Source organism: Myotis brandtii, unplaced genomic scaffold (assembly GCF_000412655.1).
Source record: "Myotis brandtii unplaced genomic scaffold, ASM41265v1 scaffold1257, whole genome shotgun sequence".
NCBI classification, from domain to species: domain Eukaryota; kingdom Metazoa; phylum Chordata; class Mammalia; order Chiroptera; family Vespertilionidae; genus Myotis; species Myotis brandtii.
In genome coordinates, this window is record NW_005354414.1 from 164,350 (window position 1) to 175,917 (window position 11,568).

Consider the following 11,568-nt stretch of genomic DNA (forward strand, 5'->3'; position numbering starts at 1 on the left):
CTCCACACGGTGAGGCCTGGGGGTCCTGGGCTCTGCGTGGCACGGAGGAGTTCAGTCCCGGCATCTCTGCTGCCTCACACGGAGGAGGAGGGTCGTGGCGGGGAAGGGCAGTTGTGGGTGATCAGGCTGGCAGGGGAGGGCAGTTGGGGGAGACCAGGCCTGCAGGGGAGGGCAGTTTGGGGGTAAGGGACCAGCAGGGGAGGGCAGTGGGGTGATGTGGCCAGCAGGGGAGGGCAGTTTGGGGCAATTGGGCTGGCAGGGAAGGGCAGTTAGGGGTGACCAGGCTGGTAGGGGACGGCAGTTGGGGGAGACCAGGCCTACAGGGGAGGGCAGTTAGGGGCAACTGGGCCTGCAGGAGAGGGCAGTTGGAAGTGATTGTGCCAGTAGGGGAGGGCAGTTGGGGGTGACCAGACTGGTAGGGGAGGCCAGCTGGTGGAGACCAGGCCTGCAGGGGAGGGCAGTTGGGGGCGACCAGAGCTGCAGGGGAGGGCAGTTGGGGGTGATGGGGCTGGCAGGGGAGGGCAGTTGGGGGCTATCGGGCTGAGAGGGGAGGGCATTTAGGGGTGATCAAGTGGGCATGGGAGCATTTAGGTTTCAATCAGGCCAGCAGGTGAGTGGTTAGGAGGCAATTAGTCTGGCAGGTAGAAGCAGTTAGGAGCAAGAAGGCAGGCAGGCAGGCGAGTGGTTAGGAGCCAGTGGTCCCTGATCAGGCATAAACCAGCAGTTGGACAATCCTCAAGGGGTCCAAGATTGGAGAGGGTGCAGGCCGAACTGAGGGACACCCCCTGTGCATGAATTTCATGCACCGGGCCTCTATTTTCCTTATAAATTTACCTAGAAGAGAGACTACAGCTTCTCCATCTTCTGCTGATAGTTACATAGTCCATTTCCTTCTATACTGGCCATATGCTGATGTCCGTGTAGACAGTTGACTGGTTGTGTAAAGCACATGTTTGTGATGGACAAGTTGTTTGTCTCACAGAACTTCATGAGCTGTTTCCCTGCTTTGTGTCTGACTGCCAGTCCAAAATTTCCAATGACATTTGATTCTGCTTTATTTCCTACTTTTACATTCTAGTCACCGATTGTTATCAGCATGTCTTATTTTGATGTATGGTCAATTTCTTCTTGAATACTTGCATAAAAGAACTCAATTTCATTTTACTCAGCTCAGTAAAAAGGAAAGTGAGGGAGGGAAAAGAAGAATAGGAAAATACTGCAATGGTCTAGCACAGTGATGGCGAACCTTTTGAGCTGGATGTGTCAGCATTTTGAAAAACCCTAACTTAACTCTGGTGCCGTGTCACATATAGAAATTTTTTGATATTTGCAACCATAGTAAAACAAAGGTTTATATTTTTGATATTTATTTTATATATTTAAATGCCACTTAACAAAGAAAAATCAACCAAAAAATTGTGTTCTCGTGTCACCTCTGACACGCGTGTCATAGGTTCGCCATCACTGGTCTAGCACTTCCTTCTGCTGTGCAGTGTGTGGGTCCAAACCCCACATGTGTTGGGTCCCTGGTGTCACAATCACCAATCATCTACCAAATGTAAGCACCCCTGTGATTCTAAATTCTTTATAGGTATTATTAATTAAACTTAATTTATTCCTCAGCACGTGTGTGTAATGTAGGTACTATTATTTTCTTTTTTGTGGATAAAGGTGATGTTTTAATTACACATAGCTCTTCAGATAACTTGATCTTTGGTACTAGACTTTGTACAAAGTCAAGCAACACATAGAAGTACACAAGTGACACAGGCAAGACTCTTGCTTCTAGAGAAGAGACAAGATATCTACACTTCATTCTCAAAGTACTGTTTTATTCTTCTTAGAAAGCTTAATTTGCTCTGGCCTTCAGAAGGGCTATAATCCAGGCCCGCATTTCTTTTCAAGAGATGTTCTCTTCATCTGGGAAACCAACAAGTGCAGCCTTTCAGTCTTGCAATAATCTAATTCGTGATGTATATTAGATTTGTGCAGGCAGGGAACACACATGAGAGAGGGCTGCTTTGGTGGTGCTAGTTTTGGTGGTACGTCTTTACTGGATTTGGGGGACTACATCATGGATGGAGGTGGCCACATAATCTAGGTTTTTGGTGGTTAAGCCACACATGTTGATCCGACCACTTGGCAGCAGATAGATGTGCTTTTCACTGACCAGATAGTCAACCTGCTTGGTCTTCAACCCCGTGAAGCTGAACATTTCAATTTACTCCGTGATATGGTTCCAGGTTCCAGGGGTCTGGAGGGCTTATAATTGTGCCCATAGTTCAGATCTCATGGTCAGAATCTGGACAGCCATTGTCTTCATATTACCTGTCCATTCCTTAAGGAGCTCAGGGTTAGAGAGGGTAGTGACCATGATCCACACTCCCTGAGCAGGGATATTAGACAAGGTAATTTGCACATTATTTATGTGAGAAAGAGCCTGCTGCATGCTGTCAGATTCTTTTGCAACCATGATCACATTCCCTATGTACTCATTGTAGAGCCCAAAGATTTTGGAGAAGGACTGGGCACAGAAGAGCTCAAATCCTTCAGACACAAAATAGCAAATGGCCCAGGCATCTTTCTCTAGGTTTCCAGATGTGAAGCCCTGATAGGCTGAGTCAAAGAAAGGAAACAGAAATGGGCGCTTTATGACTGAGGTGATCTCCCTCCACTGCTCTGGAGTTGGGTCGGTTCCAGTGGGTTGTGTGCACAGGCATGGAGGACAAAGATGGAACACTCAGGAGCATTCTCCACATCCTTCAGAAAACCCTGGAGGTCGAGTTCTCTCTTTGCTGCATCCCAATAGTGATAGGACCCAATGTCTTTAAATGCAGTGGCAGTAAACACAGCATTGTGATTCTCCCAGTGTTGTGGCAGAATGCACAGGGGAAAGATCAGCCAACATTCTGAGGGAAGAAAGTTTAACTTTTATTTCACAGATCTGCTAATCCAGGGGAATTCCAGATTCAAAGCCTGAACTGAACTTGTGGGAAGGCTCTGACTTATATATCTCCTCCTGTGGCAGGCCCCTGAGGGTCCCGCAGCTCCCCCCAAATCATTCTTGGCAGGGCCTTGGGACATGCTCTGCAGCTCTACCCAAGTCAGCTGTGGCAGAGCCCTGGTATTAGGCTTTGCAGCTCCACCCAAGTCAGTCAGAGTGAGGAAGTAAGACTACAGTTGTAATCAGATACTGAACTAGGTTGCAAGCCCCCCGGCCTCCCCCAGCCACACACATTTTCCTTTTTATTCCCCCCTCTTGTTCCACAAGCTATTCTTAGCCTTGGGGATTACAAAAGACTCAGGAAATGGGGATAAGGTCGACCACCACTCTAGCTACTTCCTGCTGAAGGGGTTGACAAAAAGGGGGTTCAGTATCCTGAGTCTTCACCATCTTCCCCAAGGGGATCATTGGAGTAGCAAGGGCAGAGAAGTTCTCCCCCAAGTACCAGTCTGGGGTTCTGGCAACACTTGCATGAAGACAGAATAAAACAAAAACAATAATTATCCAGATAGGAGAGAATAAAGAGATTTAGGTCGGTCAGCCAGATCCGGCATCTTCTTGAAGATGATCTACAGGGGGTGGTTCAGGTTAGAGGTCACCTTCCACTCTGGATGCTGATTTTCCAGCTGGTGGGCTGCTTTCACCCGGGAGTAGTGGATCCAGTTGTTCAGTCTTGCAACTTTGAGAGCTGAGGAGGTGGTTAGTACTACTGGATAAGGTCCCTTCCAGGTTTGTTTAAGGGGTTCCTTTTTCCAATCTTTTACCCAAACCTGACTTGTGAAGGTGCATAGCTATTCCTAGAGAGATGGGAAATCGATCAGTAACCCATCTGTGGACTTCAAGGATAGTTTTCCCAAGTCCTTGTAGCTGTTTCTGAATTGCTAAGTTGCCTATTTCCCTCAAATCTCCCTTTGGCCAAATTAAGGGAAGAGGTCTGCCATATAGAATTTCAAATAGAGAGAACCCTACACTGGCTCTTGGGGCACAGCACACCCACAGGAGCACAAGTGGTAAGATATCTGTCCAGGGTAAATTTGTCTCCTGGCATAGCTTAGCCATAGCCTGCTTGAGTGTCCTGCTCATGTATTCTACTTTCCCTGAACTCTGGGTCCTGTAGGCTATATGTAAGTCTCACTTCATTCCTAAGGCCTTAACTACCTGCTGTACTACCTCAGCTATAAAGGTTGGGCCATTATCTGACCCTATGGTTAATGGCATTCCATACTGTGGAATTATGTCCTTCAGTAACACCTTAGTGACTTCTCTCACCTTCTCTGTGCGCATAGGATATGCCTCAACCCAGCCTGAAAAGGTGCAGACAAAACCTAAAAGATATTTATTTCCACTACTAGGCCCTATTTCTGTAAGGTCTACCTCTAGATCTTCAAAGGGAGCCTTCCCACAGTGATGAATTCCTATCGGTTCTACAGGACCCTTCCTTGCATTGTTCTGTGCACAGAGGAGGCAGCGCTGAGAGACTGAGGCACATAAGGATGGGAGATGGGCAATTAGATAGTATCTGCTTAACAAGGCTTCTAGAGCTGTCTTCCCTAAATGGGTAAGTTCATGCTGCTAGAGGACTACTCTATGGGCTAACTGTTCTGGAATGTAGACCCTGTGATCTGGGAGTATCCACTAACCTTCCTTTGTCCTCTTACCCCCTTCTCACTGGGCCCATTCTTCTTGAGGGGTGTATTTTGGAGGTTCAGGGAATTAAGGAGCCAGCGTGATCTGCAATGGTGCTGCCCGCTCTTTAGCAGCTAGCCTTGCCGCTGCATCTGCACGATGGTTTACTTCTGACACTGAGTCTTTTCCTTTTTGGTGACCCCTACAATGGATGACTGCTACTTCTTTGGACTCCCAGACTGCTTCTGGTAACTTCAAGATCTCATTCTGATATTTTATTCCTTTTCCTCTGGCCATCAGGAGCCCCCTTCCTTGTATATGCCCCATGGATATGCAGGGTAGCGAAGGCAGAGAGCGAGTTAGTGTAGATGTTGATGCTCTTATCCTTACTGAGGTTTAAGGCTCTGACTGGGGCCCAAAGTTCTGCCCTCTGCACTGACCATCCTTCATGCAGGGCCTGTGCCTCTATTATCTCATAGTTTGATACCACTGCATACCTGGCTCATCTTTTTTCTTCATCTAGGAAGCTACTGCCATCTGTGAACATTACTAAGTCCAGATTCTGTAGAGGCCTGTCTGTTAGCTCTGGCCAGCTGTAGTAAACCTCCTCTAGGACTTCTAGACAATCATGCTTAGGGGTTCCCTCTGCGATGGGTAAAAAAGTGTCAGGATTAAGAGTTCTAACTACCTCTAATCTTATTTGTATATTTTTACATGAAGCCCTTGGTATTGAGTCATCCGAGCATGAATCAGCCAATGTTGCCCCTTAGCTTCCATTAGGGTGACAACAGCATGAGGCACTTTAACATTTAAGTTCTGTCCCAGAGTGAGCTTGTCTGACTCTTTGAATAATAAGGCCACGGCTGCAAGAGCCCTGAGGCATGGGGGCTACCGGGAGGCAACTCGGTCAATCTGTTTGGAGAGGTAAGCTCCTGGCCTCTGCCAGGGTCCCAACTCCTGAGTCAGAACTCCTAGGGCTACTCTGTTGTTCTTATGAATGAAAAGGTTAAAGTCCCGTGTCACATCTGGGAGCGCCAGGGCCAGCGCCTCAGTGAGCTTCATTTTTATGGTTGCAAAGACTTTTTCCTGTTCAGGACCCAAATTAATGGATGCCTTTTCCTCCCCTTTTAAGGCTTCATAGAGGGGCTTAGCTAGATCTGGAATCTTTGGGATCCAAATTCAACAGAACCCTGTTGCCCCTAAGAATTCCCAAATCTGTCGCCGTGTGCTGGGAATGTTATGGCACATACTGTCTGTTTTCTTTCAGTCCCTAGTCTTCGTTTCCCTTGGGTAATTCTGAAACCTAGGTATTTGACTTCCCTTTGACAGGTTGAGCCTTCCTTTTGGACACCTGGTAACCCGTTTCAGTTAAGAGTCTTAGAAGGGTTTGTGTTCCTTCCCAACACTGAGTTCGCATGGAGATAGCCAGTAGGAGGTTGTCTACATAGTGGAGTAGAATGCATCCCACGACCTGTCCTGGAAATTTGGACAAATCTGCTGCTAGTGCACCACTAAAAAGAGTTGAGGAGTTCTTGAACCCTTGTGGCAGTCTGGTCCACATGAACTGTTTCTTAGCCCCTGTGATTGGGTTTCCCCACTCGGAGGTAAACAGGGGCTGACTGGAGGGTACCAGCTGAAGGCTAGAAAAAGGCATCTTTTAGATTTAGACATGTGAACCATTCTGCTTATGATGGAATGAGTCCCAGAAGGGTGTATGGATTTGGCAGCACCGAATGCAGGGTTATAATTGCCTCATTCAGAGCCCACAGGTCTTGTACTGGGTGGTAATCATTGGTCCCAGGCTTCTTGACAGATAAGAGAGGGCTGTTCCATGGAGACTGACACTGCTTAAGAAGTCCCCATTGAATCAGTCATTCTATTTGGCCCTAGATACCTAGGTGTGCGTTCCTTGGAATTGGATACTGGCGAAGTTTTACAGGCTGTGCGCCAGGTTTTATGTCAATTAGTACGGGGGCGTGGTTCTTACCCAGGCCCTGGGGATTTCCTTCTGCCCAGACCAGCGTAGTAATCAGAGTCACTTTCCTTTTTAGTTTCTCCTCAGCCTCCTTTTTAGCCACATTGTCCTGATTAATGAAAACCTTGTTTGCTATTTCTACTAGCTCAGTTGAATTCTTTCCTGCAAATCCTTCAAGCTTCTGTAGCTTTCTTCTTATGTCAGCTGGGCCTGACTAATGAAGGCTGCATTGACCATAGTTTCATTCTCTGAGGCCTTTGGGTCAAAGGGAGTGTAAACTCAATATGCTTCACAGAGTCACTCATAAAAGGCTGCTGGACTTTCATCAGGCCTCTGGAAAACCTCAGAGGTCTTGGCCATATTAGTGGGCTTCTTGGCCCCAGCCCGGAGCTGCTGGAGGAAGGCCAGCTGATATCTCTCTAATCTGGCCCTCCCGTCCTCCAAATTCGGGTCCCATCTGGGTTCCACATCTAGGAGATGGGCCTCCCTGGCCCATCTATCTGTGTCTAATCTCCCTGGAAGGGCCTGGATCTGGAGCCATTTCTGAGCTTCTGTTATTATTCTCATGTGCTCCTCAGTGTTAAAGAGCATGAGGAGTTGCTCGAAGTCGACCCAAGTGGGCTTATGGGTCTGAAAAATTGACTCCAGAAGGTCAGCCATGGCTTGAGGTTTTCTGGAATAAGTGGGAGTGTGATGCTTCCAATGTAAGAGACTGGTCATAGGGAAAGGTTTGTAGTAAAAGACCAATCCCCCCACCCCCTCATGTGGGGTCACATTTTCTCCATTTATATGAGGACCCCGCATTTCTCAGAGAGGCATCTGGAAAGCCGGGAGTGGTTTGGGTCCCCGATCAGCTGAGCGCAAACATTGTTCAACTGGCTCTGGAGAGTATGCAGGGGGAAGGATGGAAGGAGGTGGTATATCTAAGCTTCCCTGTCTAGTCAAAGGGGCACTGGGTACCCCTTGAGGTATGTATGGAGGTGGTAGAACTGGCAGGGCTTCCTCAGGGGGTTCCTGCAGAATAGGAGGCTTATTCTCTTTCTGAGGGGCCTGCCCTTTTTCCTTATATACACAAAACCAGATCCAAAGCAGCTTAAGCTCTGCTATTTCTAGTCACTGGTCAATATAAGGGAACTGGTCAGGATGACCTGGGTCTCCTGTGATAATTCTGTGAACATGCCTGATTGTGGGGAAATCCAATGTGTCCTCCAGTTGCCACCCTACTCCAAAAGATCGCCAGTCTATTTCACACATCCTTTTTAGCTCCCAGGGGACTAGATTTATCCTGTAGTCCCCAATAAACCCATTTTTAAAATTTCTTAACATACACTCTAAGACAGTAGAGTTTGAGGAGGAGCTATTATCAATGTTGCAGGGAGGAACCAGGCTGCCTCCTTTTTTTTTTTTTTAAATATCTGAATTAAAGAACTAATGAAAATAAGACTTAATTTCTAACTTCATTTATCCTTGAGTATGGATAGCAAATGACACTAATCAGATTTCTGCTATCAGTCTTCCTGAGTACATTGACATTATCTATTTCACCTCTGTTTAGAGAGGCAAAATGCAAATCATTTACTCCCAAGTATCCTTGGTTTAGGGAATACAGGATTCACAAGATGTATCCAATGTCCTTGATTTAGGGAAGACAGAATTTATAGGAGGGCTCCAATTTTCTATTTAGTCTCTCAGTTTCCTTGTTCTACTTGTCCTGGCTTACTGGCCTGTCATTTATTCAACTTTCTTTCAACATTGCTCTGTACCTTTCTCCATTATACCAAAGCCATACTTTCTTTTCAGTTAGTGAGAACTCTTAGCCTTAATTTTTAGGTGACATGTAAATAATATTCCTCAGATTAGCAATACATTCATAGTTTTGAAGAGACACAACCAGAAATTTCACCAGCTAAACAATTTAAACCAACATCAAAGAGACATACCCTATATAATGAAGAGGTAATATGTAAATTGACCATCACACCCTCAGACAAGATGGCCACCCCCATGTGGTGACAAGATGGCTGCCCCCATGTGGTCACAAGATGGCCACCACAAGATGTCTGGCAGAGGAGGGCAGTTAGGGGTGACCAGACCAGCAGGAGAGGGAAGTTGGGGTCGATCACGCTGGCAGGGGAGCAGTTAGGGGGTGATCAGGCTGGCAGGGGAGCAGTTAGGGGGTGATCAGGCTGGCAGGCAGAAGCAAAGCGGTTAGAGGCAGGCAGGCAAGTGGTTGGGAGCCAGCAGTCCCGGATTGTGAAAGGTACACTGAGTGGCCAGATTATTATGACCACCCCATCAGTACAATGAAGTGAATTAGTTATGCAAATAATAATAATAATAATAATACCTTGAGAGTATTTGCTTAGGAAGTTTTCAATATTCAGTATTTTTGGAAGTGTCAATGAAGTACTGATGGGTTGGTCATAGTAATCTGGCCGGTCATAATAATCTGGCCACTCAGTGTATGTCCCCCGAGGGATCCCAGATTGGAGAGGGTACAGTCTGGGCTGAGGGACACCCCCAGCCCCAGTGCACAAATTTTTGTGCACTGGGCCTCTAGTTTAAACAATAAAGACAGATAACATTCCCCACTAAAAACTTTGAATCACCATGGACACACGGGAGAGGTTTTGAAAGCTTTTTAAAAAAACAAAAACAAAACACAAATCAGAAACAAATAAACATAAAACTCCAACAGTAAATAAACACTTTTACACAGGCACATGCCACATTTACACCACAGAAATCCCTGCATTCACCAAATCAGTTTCAATTGTGCAGAGATACAGAATAAGCCTCTGCACAGAGGCAGTGGAAAATTGCTTAGGAACATTTCTCTTCTACCTTTTTCAAAGGCAGGCCAGACTCATACCCTTAGCCAGTTCAAGTTTTGACTTCCTTCCCAGGAAGTCCCAGAATGGTGTTTCCTGCCTCTTTTGAGTCCAACAGAGCGCAGTCACCACAGTCTCTCTGGGCCCCGCAAGTTCAGGAACCGGAGAATGTGCCTGTGGCACACCTTCCTTGGGTCTTGGAGCCTGAAGCAAGTGCCCCGAAGCCCACTCTTGTCAGCAGTGGCATAAGAGCCAGCTCAAATGACATTTTTCCTGGCCAACGTACCAAATGTGGCAGAATGCACAGGCGAACGATCCGCCAGCACTCTGAGGGAGGAAAGTTTAACTTTTATTTCGCGGATCTGCTAGTCCAGGGGAATTCTGGATACAAAGCCTGAACTGAACTTGTGGGGAGGCTCTAACCTATATATCTCCTCCTGTGGTGGGCCCCTGAGGGTCACCAGAGCTCCACCCAAGTCAGTTGTGGTGGGGCCTTAGGGTTAGGCCAGTGGTTGGCAAACTGCGGCTTGCGAGCCACATGCGGCTCTTTGGCCCCTTGAGTGTGGCCACGAAGTTTCAATCGCACTGTACGTGCACGCCCGCACGTGGTATTTTGTGGAAGAGCCACACTCAAGGGCTCTTAAGTGTGCCAACCACTGGGTTAGGCTCTACAGCTCAGCCCAAGTCAGTCAGAGTGGGGAAGTAATACTACAGGTTTAACCAGATACTGAACTAGGTTGCAAGCCCCTGGCCCCCCGCCCATTTCCTTTTCACCAGGTTGGTGAAGATATGCAGACAGGTGTGTCCTTGTTTGTTCCATTATATCATTGTGCTGAGAACTCAGCTCGATTCAAAGTGAACCTCTTTCCCCCAAAGACTGCATACCTCCTACCTGCTTCTGCCTGATTACTGTGCTGTTATCCCCAAGGGCAAGGCAGGAAGCATGGGTCTGGAACTCCAAGAGGCCCAGGATGGTGGTTTAGGTTATTGTAGTTAGCAATCTTCTGCTCTACCTTCCTCATCACAGGCAATACCCAGGGCTGGTAGTCATCCATGGGATAAGCTCCCACTCCCAGGTTGACCTTGTGGGGGCCGCATCCTTCTGGAAGCCTGCAGTGAGCTTAAAGACAAGGACCACGATGCCTGTGGAACTTCTGCAAACACTGATGGAAGAGCCATAGAGAGAAGCTGCAGTCTGCCTGGTGGTGCCACCAGGAGCCTGGAGCTGCTCGGTAGTTCTGGTTCAGTTGTGCCGGCTGGAGGAGACTCTCACCTTCCTATTACTTGCATTTTAAACACCAATAAATACAGGTTTAAAATGCTTAATGTTTTTTTAAAATATATTTTTCATTTATTTCAGAGAGGAAGGAAGAGGGAGAGAAAGAGAGATCATGATGAGAGAGAATCATTGATTGGCTATCTCCCCAAGTACCCCTACTTGGGATCAAGCCCCCAACCAGGCATGTGCCCTGACCCATTGCCTCCCAGTTCATAGGCTGAAGTTCAATCACTGACCATACCCACCAGGCTGTTTAATGGTTTGTTAGTACCATTAGTACAATGAATTCTGTGCAGTTTTCCTGCATTTTGTTTGCATGTGAGGCTGTTTGAAAACTTTCTAGGGACTTTTAAAAATGCTGGGTATGAGAAAGAATTATTTCTTCTCTTTCCAATGTACTTGAAGTGCAGTCTCTAGAATACTTGTGTTATTCTAAAAGATAGCCACAGATCAAATTAATTTGCATGTGAGTTTTGTTACTTTGAAAATTCATGGGATTATATATGCTAAGTGATTTCAGATGTTGTCTAGACAGACTCTGAATTTCAGGTGTCGGATGTTTTCACACTAAGCTGCTTTTCACATGAAGCCCTCCATGCAGGATGTTCTAGGGCACTCAGCAGCAGGAAGTCATTGCTTCAACTGGGGTCCCTGAGTCTCATATACAATGGAGGCAGGAAGTTAGAAAAACAATCTCAACATGTGTGTATAGAGAGTGTATGTGGTGTGTGCACAGCGCTGTGCTAGGTGCTAAGGGGCGGGTGAAGATTCATTACACAAGTCATTGTCCTAAAAATGACTTAATCTGGTGGGTGACACTGACTTGCACCCAAATAATAAAAGCAAATGAATG

General features: G+C 46.8%; 1 pseudogene; it reads right to left on the reverse strand.

Moving 5' to 3' along the window:
* Nucleotides 1-2,035: 2,035 nt before the first annotated feature.
* On the reverse strand, nucleotides 2,036-10,615 carry LOC102246073 (annotated as a pseudogene).
* Between the last annotated feature and the right edge of the window lie 953 nt (nucleotides 10,616-11,568).